Raw genomic sequence first — 16,407 nt, forward strand, 5'->3', positions numbered from 1 at the left:
ACCTACTGACTTATGCATACATTGCAGAATGGCTAAGTCAAGCTATTTAATAAACGCATTGCCACTATTTATCACATGTAAACTACTTTCTCAGTAAATTTCAAGAATACAATGCATTGTTATTAACTTTACTCACCATAATAGACAGTAGATTTCCTGTGTCTAAAACTTTGTGACTAACATCCTCCCTATCATCTAGGCTTCCATGTCTTATAAACACAATCTTCCTGTTTCTATAAGTTTAAATTTTTAGAGTCTACATATGACATCATGTAATATTTGTATTTCTATTCCAGGATTATTTAACTTAACATAACATCCTTTAGATTACCTATGTGAAAGATGCATCATTCACTGGCCCAACTACCTCCATTTTGTCCCTCTCTGACTCTATTTTGGCCTCATTGAATATTGCTACTATGCAACTCTCTATTGAAGTTATGTTGAATTTCAGGTAAGCCAATTTTTGTTTCATTGTTTCTTTGTATTGTTTCTTTAATCTGTATTTTATCTGACCTGATCTTTATCATTCCTTTCATATATTGAACTTGGGTTTGGATTATTCATGTTTTTTAAGTGCATCATTATTTATTTGTGATTTCTCTGATTTTTAATGTAGACAGTCATATCTATAAGCTTCATTCTTAGCATAGCCTTTGCTATATCTCTACATTTCTGATAAGTTGTCCCTTCATTACCCTTTGAATCTAAGAATTTAAAATTTTCCTCCTTGATTTCTTTGGTGGCCCATCAATCATTTCCCAATGTGCATATAAATTCTCTTAATAATTTCAAAGTTTATTCCATTATAATCTGCTAAGATGAAGGATATTATATCAATTTTCTTATATTTCTTAAGAGTTATTTTATGTCATGAAATTTTATATATTTTGGAGAAAGTTCCATGGGGTGTTGAGAAGAATGTGTTATGTCCACAGCTTTGGATGTTATACTCTGTAGATTTCTACTAAATCTATTTGATCTATGCTGCAGTTTTACTGAGGCATCTTTGTTCATGTTTTCCCTGAATGATATATCTATTGATGAGAGTTGGCATTGAATTCATCCACTGTTAATGCATCTAGAGCAATCTGTACCCTTATGTCCAATAGGATTCTTTTTTGTGAAATTGAGCATACCAACTTTTGGTATGTATAGATATATGAGTAAGCAAGAGAGAGAGAGGGAGAGAGATAGACACACAGAGAGAATTGTTATAGCTACTTGATGGGTTTTTTATTAATATGTAGTAATCATCTTTGTGTCTTCTGACTAATTCTACCTTGTTAAATATGAGTACAGCTACTCCTGATTGCTTCAACATATGCATTCTTGGTAAATCATTTTCCATGCTTTCACTTTTCATCTCTGTGTGCTTTTGCCCATGCAATGTGTTTCTGATAGACAGTAAAAAGTTGGATATTATTTTTAATGCAACCAGTCAGTCCATATCTTTTGATTGGAGTATTAAGACTATTTATATTTAGGCTCATTGATGACAAGTGTTTGCTGAATCTTGTGGGTTTCATCAAACATCCTCCTAATTGATTTGAGTAGTGTTTGTTCTTTTCTTTCACATTTGTTCATATTGGGTTTTTACAGGTGGCTAAGTTGAACATGTATTTTTTTTCCTACTTCTCTTCTATTTGTTCATCTATTCTTCCTGTTAAGTTTCTTTCCTTAACTCTCACATTTGTAACTATCTATTTTCCTCTTCCATGTTGAATATTCCTTTAGGTATGATTGACAATTCAGTTTCATATTGCTTTAGTTTATGTTTATCTTTGTAGATCTTTATTTCTCCATTTACTTGAATGATAATTTTTCTGAAGAGAGTAATCTTGTCTGGCAATTATTCTCCTTCAGATGCTTTCCTGGCTTTTAGGGTTTCTGATGAGATGACTGAGGTAATTCTAATATGTTTCCATTTGTAAGTAAGTTGGTATTTTTCTCATGTAGCTTTCACTATTGTTTCTTTTTCTCTAGTTACAGAATTTTAAACTATTATATGGCATGGAGAGTTTCTTTTCTGGTTATGTCTTCTTGGGGTTTTACATGCTTCCTGCACTTGAACATCCATTTCTTTTCCAACATTTGGAAAGTTTTTTTCTATAATTTCATTGAATTGTATTTCTATGCCTTTAATTTGTTTCTCAGCTTCTATTTTAACCTCATGGGTTCTGAAGTTTCTTCTATTGGTCACATATGAGTTCATGAAGGTTGTGGTTGATACATGTTTTATTTTTCCTTATAGCTTGTCTGAGTATAATTTTTCCTCAATTTTTTTCAATTCCTAATATTATTTTTTCTGTTAGATCTAGTCTACTGATGATGCTTACTATTGTTGTCTTGTTTTTTCATATTACTTATGTGTCTATGTTATGATTTGCATATATGTTAAGTTGAATAGCTCTTTGACTATTGCTCATAGAAGAGAAAGCAGGCAGCAGGAATGAAATCGCCAATTCAGAAAGCAAGTCAATTAATTAAATTGCACAAAAAATTGTAAAAATCATCTACTTTCCCAATAAGGTTATAAAATAAAGGAACTAGGATACTTATGGGACATGCTAGGAGTTTTAAAATAGATTGCAGGTACAGGGGCTAATAAATAATAAAAAAGAAAAAGAATGGGGAAAAGAAGAGAATTAAGCTATGAAAAAGGAGGGAAAGTATATGGTGTGAAGGTATTAGAAATAATAAGGAGAATACAAGAAGATATATACCAGAAAGACAAAATAGAAAAACTCATAGCACATCAAAAATAATAGATACTAAAAAAGAAGAGAAGAAAAAAGTAATAAAAAATTAGAAAAGAAAATTGTAGTTCTTCAGTGTTCAGGAGGTGGGTGGTTTCCTCTCTTCTCTAAAGGAGAACAATTGAAATGTTGGAAATGAACATCTCAAAAAATCAAATTAAAAAGCACAGTTGAAAGCATCATTAGTAGACTATATTCAGTAGATCAAATAGTATCAGGGATTGAAATAAAATTTCTTCCCAGTGTAAAATCTGACTACAGAAATATATCTTGTTACACAATTAGGTACTGACTATTTGGCCATTGTGTGCAAAGTATGGCCACATAAAAATGTGCTATTGAGAAATGAAAAATTAGAATGATAGGCAATAATGTTTAAAGTAGCCTTTATATTCCATAATACTATACTTATCATTGAAATGTTTAAATCAGTAACCTAATTACTTTTTTGACAAATTTTAGTGAGTTGTCACATTATACACATTGTAGCATTAAGTGCCATAGTACAAAAATGATACATATGATCACTTCAGGATAATTTTTGCCCAGCAGATGAGGCATGTGAGCATTACCTTATATGATGTTCCAAATAAAAACAATGACTTTTATTAGTGGATAAAGAACAAGGAAGAGAAAGATTGGGGGCTAGAGTGAGATGATCAAGAAAGAGTATACAGTTACTCTGTAGTCAAAACAAAGTTAATTTATCTAAGGATAGAATACGTTTTACGTTCTAGAAAAAGACTAAGAAAATTTTGTAAGTATTGTACTTTTGTTAGTGTTGCTATTGTTTTGAGACTGGGTATATTTATCTAGTTCTGGCTATCCTGAAATCCAAGTGCCTCTGCTTTCTAAGTGCTAGAATTATAGCCATGGGCTACCACACTTGCCAAGTATTGCATTTTTCATCAGGCTTATTTCAGTTCATTTACTATGCACATTAACTTAAATTCCCTTGACATCACCAACTTAAGTTTTTGTTGTGTTTATATCAAGTTACTTCTCATTTTTTATAAATTTATTGTGCTGTTTTAATGTGCTTTGCATATAAGTGTTTTAACTGATGTATGTAATGGGAAAATCATATCCTTGTGCATGGCTAGTGTTCTTGTATTTAATTAAGTACAAGGTATTAATATTTTCATTTGATGTTATTTATTTTATGACAACTTAATGTATGTACCTCTCCAAAGGTCAGTTATAATATACATTAGGGCCCTTCTGTGCTATGTCAAATTGTAACAGATTTTTAAAGGAATTAAAGTGAGCTATATTTCAATTTTGTATCATTTTTATTTCTAATTAATTGGAACACTCTGAATCTTGCAACTTAAAAAAGGTATAAAAATAGAAAATAGAGAAGAAAATTTTTAAAGTTTGTTTTTTGAATCCTAGCATAAGTGAATATACTCAAACATTGCCTCAATATTAGCTAAACATTCCTTAACAAGTTGATGCTACCTAATGTTCTTTAAGAACAGTCTGGTGAGGTGGAAAAGGAAATTTGGGAGGACCATGAAGACAATTTAGATGGTAATTTAATCTCCTTGATCGAAAAAAAGTACTCTCTCTGTCTTTTAGGTCATTCTCTAAGTTGGGGCCAAGGTGTGAGCTTTACTTTGTTTTAGAGTTTTAGGAAGAAAGGAGAGAAGGTCTCCATTCCTATCAAATTTGGGGAAATGGTAAAATTCCAGTATTTATATGGTTCCATCTGTGTGAACAAAGGGTCTGAAATACCTTTACAGATCTTCCTAAGTACATAGATGGCATAAGAATAATGGCAAACATGAAGATTTCTAGGCAAGATACTATGACAAAAAAAAACTATGGAACTTGTCAATTTTTGGCTCACTGAATTTTGACCATGATCTAGAATCATACATTAGCATAGAAAGTGCATATTTGAGTGTTCTTGGGATGAGAGTAGGGGGAAGGAAACACTGAAGAGATGATTCAGATGGGAATAAGACAAGAAGAATCAGTATTATGGAAGAACTAATGAGGTTGGGGTAAATTGGCTAATGGACATCTCTAAAAATATTAACATTACAGATGGATTTGGATACACTATCAAGAAGTGGAAGAGAATCTAAATGAATGATAATATTTCTGCCATACCAGTGAATTGTAGACTTGAAATATAAAGGTTTTCATGATTTCATTCTTATTTGGAATCTAAAAAAGTTGAACTCATAGACACTAATAGTATAAAAGTAGATACCAGAGGCAGGAACGGTAGGGGGAGGGAAAGAGAGAAAAGCTTTGTTTGTGGACAACATGGTACAGTTAAATAGGAGAAAGAATTTCTGATATTCTATTGCATAGTGGGGTGACTATGAATCCTAGTTTTGTAAAACTGTATGATTACTTTGATTATCATAAAGAAATGATAAATGTTTGAGGAGACAGGTTTACCCTGATTTGAGTATTATACAATGTATACATGTATTAAAACATTATTAATATATGTTTTAATACATGTATTAATATTTTAATACATGTATTAATATTAATAATATTAATATGTACAGTTTTTAATGTATTCAGTAAAAATTTTAAAAAATAAAAATCACTCCAAGACAGTTTTTCTTGTGTTACAAACAAAAAATCTTCATTTACTTCATATCAAAATTATTTGTGAGGATGCATGTTGCTTAAATATCTCAGAAACCTTGTATCTGTAAATGTATTAGTAAAAACACCACTTGAATGTCTATTGACAACTCATGATTAAAAGGTGCAGTGGATCTCAACCTTCCCCAATCTCAACCAAACCAATTCAGTCACAATTCTGTTCCCTGGAGACATCATCCCCAATTCCTGGAATTATAAGAACATATTTTGATCTATTACTTTGTAAGTTTTGGACAATAGCACACCTATCTTTTCCTTGTAAATGTTGGAGGAGGAGATGAAGGAGAATGGTTGAGGAGGTGAATTCATGTATAATATATTTGATACATTGTAAGAGCTTGTGTAAACACCACAAGGTATCCCCACCTTTCACAAAAGTAAAGGAAATGTTATGTAAAAAATAAATAAATGAAAATATGTTTCCATGTAATTACTGTCAGTAAAAGGAGGCTAACCATTGTTGTCCACACCTGTAATCCTAGCACCTAAGGCTGTGACAAGACACAATCTCAGAAATATATATTGATAGATGGGGTGAATAAGAGTAAGGTAATCTAGGTTATTATACTTAACCTAAATCCTCATCTATAAAGCAAGAAACCAGGAAATTCAGTGTGAAAAAAATGAATCATTAGGTTTTAAAATAAACTCATCATAAAATATTGTGGCATTAAATTTCAGAATGTACATCTAGAGGCTTTCAAAGTTGATTTCTCCAGGGAATAGAATTAAATATAGAGTTAAATATTAGATAAATTTATAAAGTTTCAAAACTTGATTTTGTAGAATGTAAAAAATAAATCTGAGTTCTTAAAAACACTGTCACTGTTAAATCACTTTGTTGTAAATTTTATAGTCTTTCATCTTGGCTAGAAATAATTCATTGCAAGTCAATAAAAGTCACAACCTTGGAATGTTATCTTTTTTTATTGTTGTTGTGCTGGGTAGTGGTACTTTGTGGCATTTATAAAAATTCTTACAATGTTTCAAATATATTATACTTGAATTCACCTCCTCCACTGCTTTCCTTTACCCTCTCGATTTCTAGAATGGTACCAACTCCTACCCTTGGGCAGAACCTTTTCTACCCTCCTGTTCTCCAATTTTGTCAAAGAAAAAAGGCAAAAAACCCCCCAAAATGACATTTTTGATTGTTTGAGACAAAGGTAGCTATATAGGGGGTTTCCTTGTGATATTTCCATGTATTTTATTATAACCCCAATTGGTTCATCACCTCTATTTCTTTTCATTCTTCTTTAGTCACTTTCTTCTGGTGGTTTCAGATGGTTTAAGAATTCTATATTCATTCTTGTATAGAGAATATTTCAACCATATTCATCTTCCTAGTTTCTTTCTTTTAACCTACACCTCTCATATGTAACCAGTTTTTCATAATATTGCTATATTTGTATTAAATCTATATTCCAACTATGAGAGAGAACATGTGGCTTTTGGACTTTTGAGCTTGACTAACTTCACTTATGATGTTCTCCAGTTCCATCCATTTACCTGCAAATGACAAAATTTCATTCTTTGTGGCTGAGTAAAATTCCATTGTATGTAAATATCATATTTTCTTAAACTATTCATCAGTAGTGGGGCATTTGTTTCCACAGCTTAGTTACTGTGAATAGCGCTTCCATAAACATAGGGGTTCAGGTGTCTTTGTTATAACATGACTTACATTCCTTGGGTATATCCCTAGGAGTGGTATAGCTGGCTCTTATGGCAGTTGTATTTTCAGTTTTTTGAGGAACCTCCATACTGTTTTCCATAGTGTTGTAATTTTTCCATCCATCTTTGCCAGCATTTGTTGTTATTTGTGTTCTTGATGGCAGTTATTCTAACAGAAGTTAGTTGGAATCTTAATATGGTTTTGATTCACATTTCCTTTATGGTCAGGAACTGTGTGCATTTTTTCATGTGTTTTTTAGCCATTTGGACTTCTTCCTTTGAAAAGGGTCTATTCATTCATTTGCCCATTTCTTCACTGGGTTATTGATTTTTGTAGAGTTTAATTTTTTGAGCTTCCTGTGTATTCTGGTTCAGTCCTTTGTCTGATGTATAGCTGGGAAAGATTTTCTCCCATTCTGTGGGCAGCCTCTTCAATTTAGAAACCATTTCTTTCCTGCTGCAGAAGCTTTTTGATTTCATGCATTTCCATTTGTTAATACTTTCTCTTAATTGCTGAGCTATTTGAGTTCTACTGAGGAAGTCTTTGCCTATGTCCATTGCTTCCATAGTATTCTCCTTTCTTTCTTACACTAGGTTCAAAGTTTCAGGTCTAATAATAAGGTCCACAATCAACTTTGAGTTCATACTTGTACAGGGTGAAAGACAAGGATCTAGTTTCTGTTTACTGCAGGCAGATGTCCAGTTTTCATAACAATATTTGTTAAAGAGGATGTCTTTTCTCCACCATATGTTTTTGGTAAGTTTGCCAGAAATTAAGTGGGCATAGCAGCATGGATTCATATCTGGGTCTTCTATTCTGTTCCACTGGTCTTTATAATTGTTTTTGTGCCAGTACTGTTTTGATTTTACTGCTATAGTTCTGTAATATAGTTTCAAGTTGGGTGTTGTGATACCTCCAGCATTGATTTTTTTCTTAGTACTGCCATAGCTATTTGTCATCTTTTGTGTTTCCAAATGAACTTTAGGGTTGATTTTGCAATCTTTTTTGATGAATGTCAATGTGTTGAATATGTAATCTTTTGATAGCATAGCCATTTTCACTAAGTTAAGTCTACCAATCCATGAGCAGGAGAAATCTTTCCATCTTATGTACTCTTCTTCAATCTCTTTTTTCGATGGTTTGTAGTTTACTTATAGAGGTTATTTAAATCCTTTGTTAAGGTTATTTCTAGGTATTTGATTTTTTTTGAGGTTATAGTAAATGGAATTGTTTTCCTAAATTCTTTCTCATTGTTGGTATATAGAAAGACTACTGATTTTTGTAAACTGATTTTGTATCCTGCTACTTTGCTAGAGCTGTTTATGGTATGTATGAATTTTAGGAGCAGTGTTTTGGGTCTTTTAGATATTAGATCATGTCATCTGTGAATATGGATGGTTTCACTTCTTCCTTACCTATTTGTGGAATGTTATCTTTATGGAAATGAGAGATCACTTTGCATTAGATGCATTAGAGAAGATTTCATGGAAGATAGTGCAGTTAGGTTGTATAAGATGGATGGAAACTCCAGAATAGAAACTAGGTACACTAGGAAAATAAAGTAAGATAACCACAGAATATTGGAAAACGTGACAGGGGCACTTTTGTTGGCTTACTTTTGAAGCTTTAAACTGTAGACCAAGATAGATGAAGCATACTTTATTCTTGTGGTTGCCAGTGAAGTATACTTTGCTCAGATGAAGTCAACATCTGCTGTCTTGTACCACTCTGTTTATTTCCTCATTGTCAAACAGCAAGTCATAACAAAAATTCACTGGATTTGGTTGTGAACAATGTTACCTTTCTTTTGGACTCACTGTCTTCTCATGTAGAAAAATTTAAAAAAATCTCTCTTGTTCTCATGATTACACACACACTAAATTAAAAATAGGAAAGATGCAATCATAAGTAGGAAGCATTAGGAGTTACTACTAAGATTTTCTGTGTTCTTAGCATAGCTCTGAGCATTTTATTTATATCAATTATTTCATTAATTTGTCATAGTACTTGACTGGATAAATAGTTTCTTTATCAGGTGAAGTTAACCCTATTAATTAATCACCCAAAACTCAGTGGTGTAGAACAAAAGAGTTGATTACTTAAAGAATGGATTACTGGGATCAGATCTGTTTCAGAAAGTAGGTTCAGATGTCCATGTGTTTCATTTTAGGGTCCTGGTTATAGGAGCAATAGCTGAGTTATGTTATTTAAATGAAAAATCATAAGAAGGAAAAAGTCAAGCAAAGTCTTGCAGTCAAACTTATACAGTGCTTTGTTTTCACCACATCTGCTAAAACTACATTGTTTAGGGGAATCGATACTGTTAAGATGTCCATATTATCTAAAATGATCTGCAGATTCAGTGCAATTCCTATCAAATGTCTAATGGAAATTTTCATAGACACTGAAAGAAATTCTAAGAGTCACATGTAAATACAAAAGATCCCCAGTAGACAAAACAATCTAGAAAAACGTTAAGACATGATACTCTCTGATGCCACACTACATTTCAAAGCTGTAGTTGTTTAAAGAGTAGAACAATGTTATAAAAGCAGGCACATGGGTCAACCAAACACAATAGAAATCCCAGAAATATTCAACTAATTTTTGACAAGACTATCACAAAACAAAATGGGAAAATAGTACTCTCTTAAATAAATAGTATTGGACAAATAAGGTATCCAAAAGCAAAATAATGAAATTTGACTCCTGTTAAGACAGAAGTCACTCACAAAAATTAATTTGATACATAATGAAGACATAATGTAAGTCCTGAAACCATGAAACTTCTAGAAGAAAACAGGTATATACTTCTCTCATTCAATGCCATGATCGAATTCTCTATTTTCTTAGAGATGCTTGGGTTTGAACTCAGGGCTTTGTGTTTGCAACAGGTGCTCTACTACTTGATCTATACCTCCAGCCCTTTTTGCTTTGGATATTTTGGAGATAGGATCTCACTGTTTGCCCAGGTTGGCCTAGACTGTGATCTTCCTATTTTAAGCCTCCTACAGTTTCTGGTATGACAGACATGCAGCATCAACTCAGCTTTTTTTCAACTGAGATGCATTCTCACAAACTATTTTGTTCTGACTGGTCTGGGTCATGAGATTCCCAACCTCGGTCTCCATGTAGCTTGGGATGGCAGGTGCATGCTACTATACACAGCTATTGGTTGAGATGAGGTCTCACTAACTTTTTGCCTGGGCAGGCCTTGAACCACTATCCCCTAACCTTATTTGTCACCCAGGCATGAGCCACCAAGGCCCAGAAGTACTTGAATTATTAACCATAGCCATCAGGCAAGAAAAAGAAATAAAAAGATATCAAGTAGGAAAGGAAAATGTCAAATTATTCCTATTTGTAGATATGATCTTATACTTAAAAGATAATAAAGACTCCACCAAAAACTCATAGATTCAATAAACACTTTCTGTGAAATAGAAAGAAGTAAAAACAACAGAACTTTTCTATGCACCAATAATGAACATATTGATAAACAAATCAGGAAAACAATTCCATTCACAATAGCCTAAAAAAATACCTAAGAATATACCTAAGGAGGTTAAAGACCTCTAAAATGATTAGTACAAAAAATTGAAGAAAGAAATTGAAGAAGAAATTGAAAGACGGAAAGATCTCCCACTCTTATGGATCATCAGAATTAATATTTTGAAAATGATCATGTTACCAAGTAGTGACCTACAAAGTAAATGCAATCCCCATCAAAATTCCAATGAAATTGTTCCAAAAAAAAAAAACCTTAAATTAAGCACAAAACTCCCTAAATAGGTGCCAGTAACCCATGATAAGAAGCATACAACTTAGGGTAATGTATAAGACTGACCTTATTACAAGGAGAGAGAGAATTTATAAAAGAATTATAAGAACAAAAGGAAGAGTCATGGAAAGCATCATCAGCTTTTGTAAAAAAAGAATTAAAATAACTAAAATGTAATCTGAAAATATGTATAAGAGTTATTTACTTTTATTTGTAAAATTTATGCTTATCTGGTGGAAACTAAAATGATACAGGTTGTCATAGTATTACTCTGCTTGATAAGAATGACTAGGTATATTATTATAGGAGTGAAGGAAAATTTCTAATTCTACCATCATGTCAAGGAAATAAGACACAATGAGAAAGAAAAATACCACAAGTTCTCTCTGAAATGTGGAAGCTTGACCTAAAAAAATAAAAATGAATGACATGAATATAAAATGGGGGACTCTTTTGTGTTGGCAACCAGCAGGGCAGGAAGGCCAAGGAGGGGATGAATAGTTGATGCATTTTCTGTACATGTATGAATATGGCTATGGGAAGGTGATGGGGGGATATAGATAAACTCATTATGGACAGCATCATCCAAAGGCTGCTGGAGTGAGAGTGTCCAAGCCAGGTAAGAATGTTTAGCTGCTGGAGAATGAAATCAGAGGACTGTGCTTGAAGTCTCACGAGATCTTTCTCAGTCAGTCTATCCTACTAGAACTTGAAGCACCACTCAAAATATGTGGTAATATCCATAGGCAATACAATGATTTACTTTGACTTTTTGAAAATGGTGGCTTCCTGTCAGAAAGTTATGGTCTGTGTGTAGGGGACTATGTGGATGGGGGTAAGCAGTCATTGGAGACCATCTGTTGGCCTGCAAAAACAAATGTCATGAGGATTTCTTTCTTGACAGAGGGAACCATGAATGTGTCAACAATACACATCAATATCCATCAATATGGATATTACGATAAATGTAAAAGAAGGTATAACATTAACTATTGAAAACTTTCACAGACTGTTGAACTGTTTACCAATAGCACCCATTGTGGATGAGAAAATATTATGCTGTCGTGGAGGTTTGTCACCAGATCTTCAATCTATGAAGCAGATTGGGCAAATTATGAGACCAAGTGGTGTACCAGATCAAAGTCTTCTTTGTGATCTTTAGTGGTCTGATCCCTAATAAAGATGTCTTAGGCTGTGGTGAAAATAACAAGGGAATATCCTTCACATTTGGTGCAGAAGTGGTTGCAAAATTTCTCCATAACCATGATTTGTATCTAATATGTAGATTCCATCACATGGTTGTAGATATGAATTTTTTGCAAAGAGGCAGTGGGTCACTCTGTTTTCTGCACTCGATTATTGTGGAGAGTTTGGCAATGCAAGTGTCATAATGAATGTGGACAAAACACTAATGGGTTCCTCAGATTTTAAAACCTGCAGAGAAAAAGAAGCCAAATTCTACAAGACCTGTCACACCTCCAATAGGTATGCTCACAATGCAAGCAAAGATGTGGATGGCATTTGACACTGCCTAGTTGGGACTTGTAGCATAGAGTTTATAACTTTCATTTTTAAAACTAATGTGTACAGGTCAACTTGTTAAGATAGAACTGTGTTTTAGGGGCCCTCCTTCCATTTTTGACTTACTGAATGGCATTTACTGATTATTTCAACAAATGAAAGAAAGTCCATTCCCAAGAAAAAGTGTTTTGTATTTTATTCCCTGAACCTTTGCAAACAACCTTATTGAAGCTGTACATCCCAGGACAGAGTATCCTCTCCAAGGGTAAATGTACAATTGAACTTTTTTCAAAATACAGTACAAATCATGAATAATGTAAATGCTCATTTTCTTTAGGTTATAAAGTGCCTGAGTGTGCTCTGAATCTGTACATGTTGTTATGAAATATGTACTGTTCTTATAAAGCACTGTGAGTATTTTTTTAAAAATTTGTTTCAGAGGGATTGCTTTTTCTCTCATTTTGTGTTATCCTGTGCAAAGGAGTTTTTATACTATAGGAGTGATCTTCACCCTCCAGCATCACTGCTGGGATGTTTAATTAAAGCACACTTTCCCCACCTACCACTTCAGATGACAGTTCGAGCCGTTCTTTTAAATGCTTGTGACTCATTCTGAAAGCCAGAGTGTCCTTTGGAATATGTAGTGACTCACCCCTGAGGACAGAGTGGTGTGGTTGTGTACAAATGCCACCTCTTAGGGATGCAGAATAAATTTTTGATTTTTAATAGCAATTAGAAATATAGTATTGTTTAAGCTATTAGTGATTAAAGTTAGTAACATTTTTTACAATTTCCATATAGTCAATTTATTATGTAATCTTTTTGAGGTTAGATCAGGCCTGAACTCCTCCATTCAGAAAGCTTCAAATTAAAGAAACAAATAATGTTCTGTAGGAGTGACCGATTATGCTTTCTTTGGCCTATGCTTTCTATTCTACAGTGAAGTTGAGGCTTGTATTTCAAAACAGGGGAACTGACTTGCTGTCCACCAGTTTATACAGAACTCACTGTATCTATGACTTTGTAAAACTAAGATCTGTTCAAAAGAAATCAGTTTCAACAGATGACCGTGTACAATACCATCAGGTAAAAATTAATTCAAACTTATTAAATGGCAAACTTGTTAAAACAACAACAACAACAACAAAAAAAACACCATTATTTGCCTAGTGTAGGTGGCTGACACCTATATTCCTGGGAGGATCACAGTTCAAACCAGCCTGGGCAAATAGATTGTGAGACCATATCTCAAAAAACAGGCTGGTGGAGTGGCTCAAGGTGTAGGCCCTGAGTTCAAGCCCCAGTACTGCAAAAAGACAAATTATAAAAAGAATTTTAATACTGTTGGAAAAAACCAAAAGACTGTTCACATGGAATACACAAAGAAAACCACCATATTGGATTGGGAATAGAAACAGATTTATTTGAGACATGATAGTTAACATTTTATATCTCAATGTCACTCTCCATCAGTTTTGTGGGAAAACTCTGCTAATAAAAGCCTGAGGTGTGAGGTTAAGTTAAATGTATAATGAGGGAGGAGGTAATGGCAGAAATTTGTAGAAAGCTCAACTTACCAGTTTATATGAACAAGTGAACCAAGATACATTTCACAGCTTTTACACAATAGTAGAACTGATGTTCTGAATGTTATTTATGTCAATAAAGCTATGTAAGGAAGAGAAAAGGTTAGATCAAAAAGAATTAACCTAGAAGGAAACACACATGCACAGGAAATCAATGTGAGTCAACTCCCTGTATAGCTATCCTTATCTCAACTAGCAAAAACCCTTGTTCCTTCTTACTACTGCTTATACTCTCTCTTCAACAAAATTAGAGATAAGGGCAAAATAGTTTCTGCCGGGTAGCGAGGGTGTGGTGAGGAGAGGGAGGGGGCGGAGTAGGTGGTAAGGGAGGGGTGAGGATGGGGGGAGAAATGCCCCAAGCATTGTATGCACATATGAATAATAAAAAAATAAAAATTAAAAAAAATTCTTATGTAACTACCAAAGTCTATGAGACAGCTCCATGGAAACTGCAATTTGTATGAGTTTTCATACAAATTAGGAAATATTGAATCATATTTTGTCTTACTAAATTTGTGATTATATTATTTAACACTTTCCAACTAACAATTGCTGTTGTATATTATCATTTCAAATTTATATACATTGTTGAACTTGATTCACTTAGAGAGTTTTATAGAAATTGTTAGTTACTGATTCAGAAATTCCAGAGTCAGGACCTAGAATCTGTATTTTTAACTAACACTTACCTACTATTATATAGTCATGGTTAGAAAGCTACTGCTATGAAATCTTTTTTCAGTGTTTGTTCATAGCAACTGTGTAGAAAGTCAGTTTACTTTCTAACTACACTATTTTGTGATAGCTTTGAAGGGCAATTCAGTTGTAAATATAGCTGCCTAACAGTGTTATCACTTAAAATCTGCAAGAAGACCAAACTTATTTTATTTTGAGTCCCCAGTCATAAGCACAGTGCTAAATTAAAATTTACTAGATGATATAAGAAAAAGAATACTGTTATAATTAGTAGAATGTAACAGGACTTTTTGAATTGTGATCAGAATCTGACAAAAAGAGATGAAACAGAATGTAGGCATAAAAGAGGAATGAAAAGTATGAACAAAATAGTGAAAGATTATAACAGAGATAGTAAATACTGTCATTCTGGAATCTTTTAAGGAGTACTCTAATGTTCGCAAATTATCTGGAATAATCCTGTAGTTAGTACATTCTTGTAAAGATTTAGAAAAGTGACTAAACTTCAAAAATGTATCAGACACTGTGCTAAAAGCAGTATATAGAATGCTCTTTATCTCCATCATTCTTATTAAAATCTACATTTGATATGCAGTTTTTACATTGGAAAAAAAAGCAAAAACAAATTTTGCTTGAAGGCATTAACGTAAAAATTTCTAGTCAACACATCATAATACCATTTTAAAAACTAGTAAGCCTGAAACTTGATTCCCCATTGTTTTAAAAGTGTCCCATTGAAGCATTTTTGTGGATCAAATACATTTGTGAAATTGCCATTTCAACAAAGTTACTTGAGGACATTTATGTGCATTGAAAATGTCTTAAGGGGGAGAAAAATGGAAAACTGCAGAAATTTTGTACTCCCTTTGACCATGTGAAAACATATTTTGGAGCAATGCAGGAACATGTCCTACATTATTTCCTCAGAGTCACCTCACATCTCATGGAATGTATTTTATAATATTCTTTAGGCCTGAAAACATCTGGGAGTATCAGAAATGTAGAAAAAAAAAGATGATCTAAATAAATGTTACGATTGTAGCAGATGATAGAAGGTATTCATTTAATATTTATGAAACAAAAAATTCTATGCACTCAAAATTACTGGAATAATCCAGGTATATTAAAAACAATACCAAAGACTCAGACAACAAAAATAAAAATGGACAGATGGGACTATATGAAACTGAAAAGCTTTTGCATAGCAAGAAAAAAATAGTTAAAAGGAGACCTAAGGAATGGGAGGTAATTAAAGAAAACCAAACATTTGATAAAGGGTTAATTTGCAATGTATATAAGGAACTCTTATAATAAATATGTTAAAAGTCTTAATAATGATTTTTAAATGGGCTTAGATTTAGACATTTATGTAAAGAGGACCAGAGGAACTAATATAGAAACCTTAAAATGACAGATTATCACTAGCAGGGGATCAGGAACCAATGTAAAGATCATTTAGAGTTGAATCAACATGGGTCATAACACATGGGTACATGAAAGCAATAGTAGGAATCTTTCTGTATAGCTATCTTTAACTCAGCTAGCAAAAACACTTTGTCTTTCTTATTATACTTATGTCTTTTCTTCAACAAAATCAGTGATAAGGGCAGAACGGGACCTGCCTGAAACTGAGGAGGGGAGGGGATAAGGGTGGAGAAATGACCCAAAAAGTGTATGTACATGTGAATAAATAAACAACAACAAAAAAAGTCCAAAAACATGTAAGATATGGTGTAATGCTGTTAGTCACTAGGG

At 33.1% G+C, this 16,407-nt stretch overlaps 1 pseudogene; it reads left to right on the plus strand.

The window, feature by feature from the left end:
- Positions 1 to 11,405: 11,405 nt before the first annotated feature.
- LOC109702455 (serine/threonine-protein phosphatase PP1-gamma catalytic subunit pseudogene) lies at positions 11,406 to 12,384 on the plus strand (annotated as a pseudogene).
- The last annotated feature ends 4,023 nt before the right edge of the window (positions 12,385 to 16,407 follow it).

The sequence above is a fragment of the Castor canadensis genome, chromosome 1 (genome assembly GCF_047511655.1).
Source record: "Castor canadensis chromosome 1, mCasCan1.hap1v2, whole genome shotgun sequence".
In the NCBI taxonomy this organism is placed as follows: Eukaryota; Metazoa; Chordata; class Mammalia; order Rodentia; family Castoridae; genus Castor; species Castor canadensis.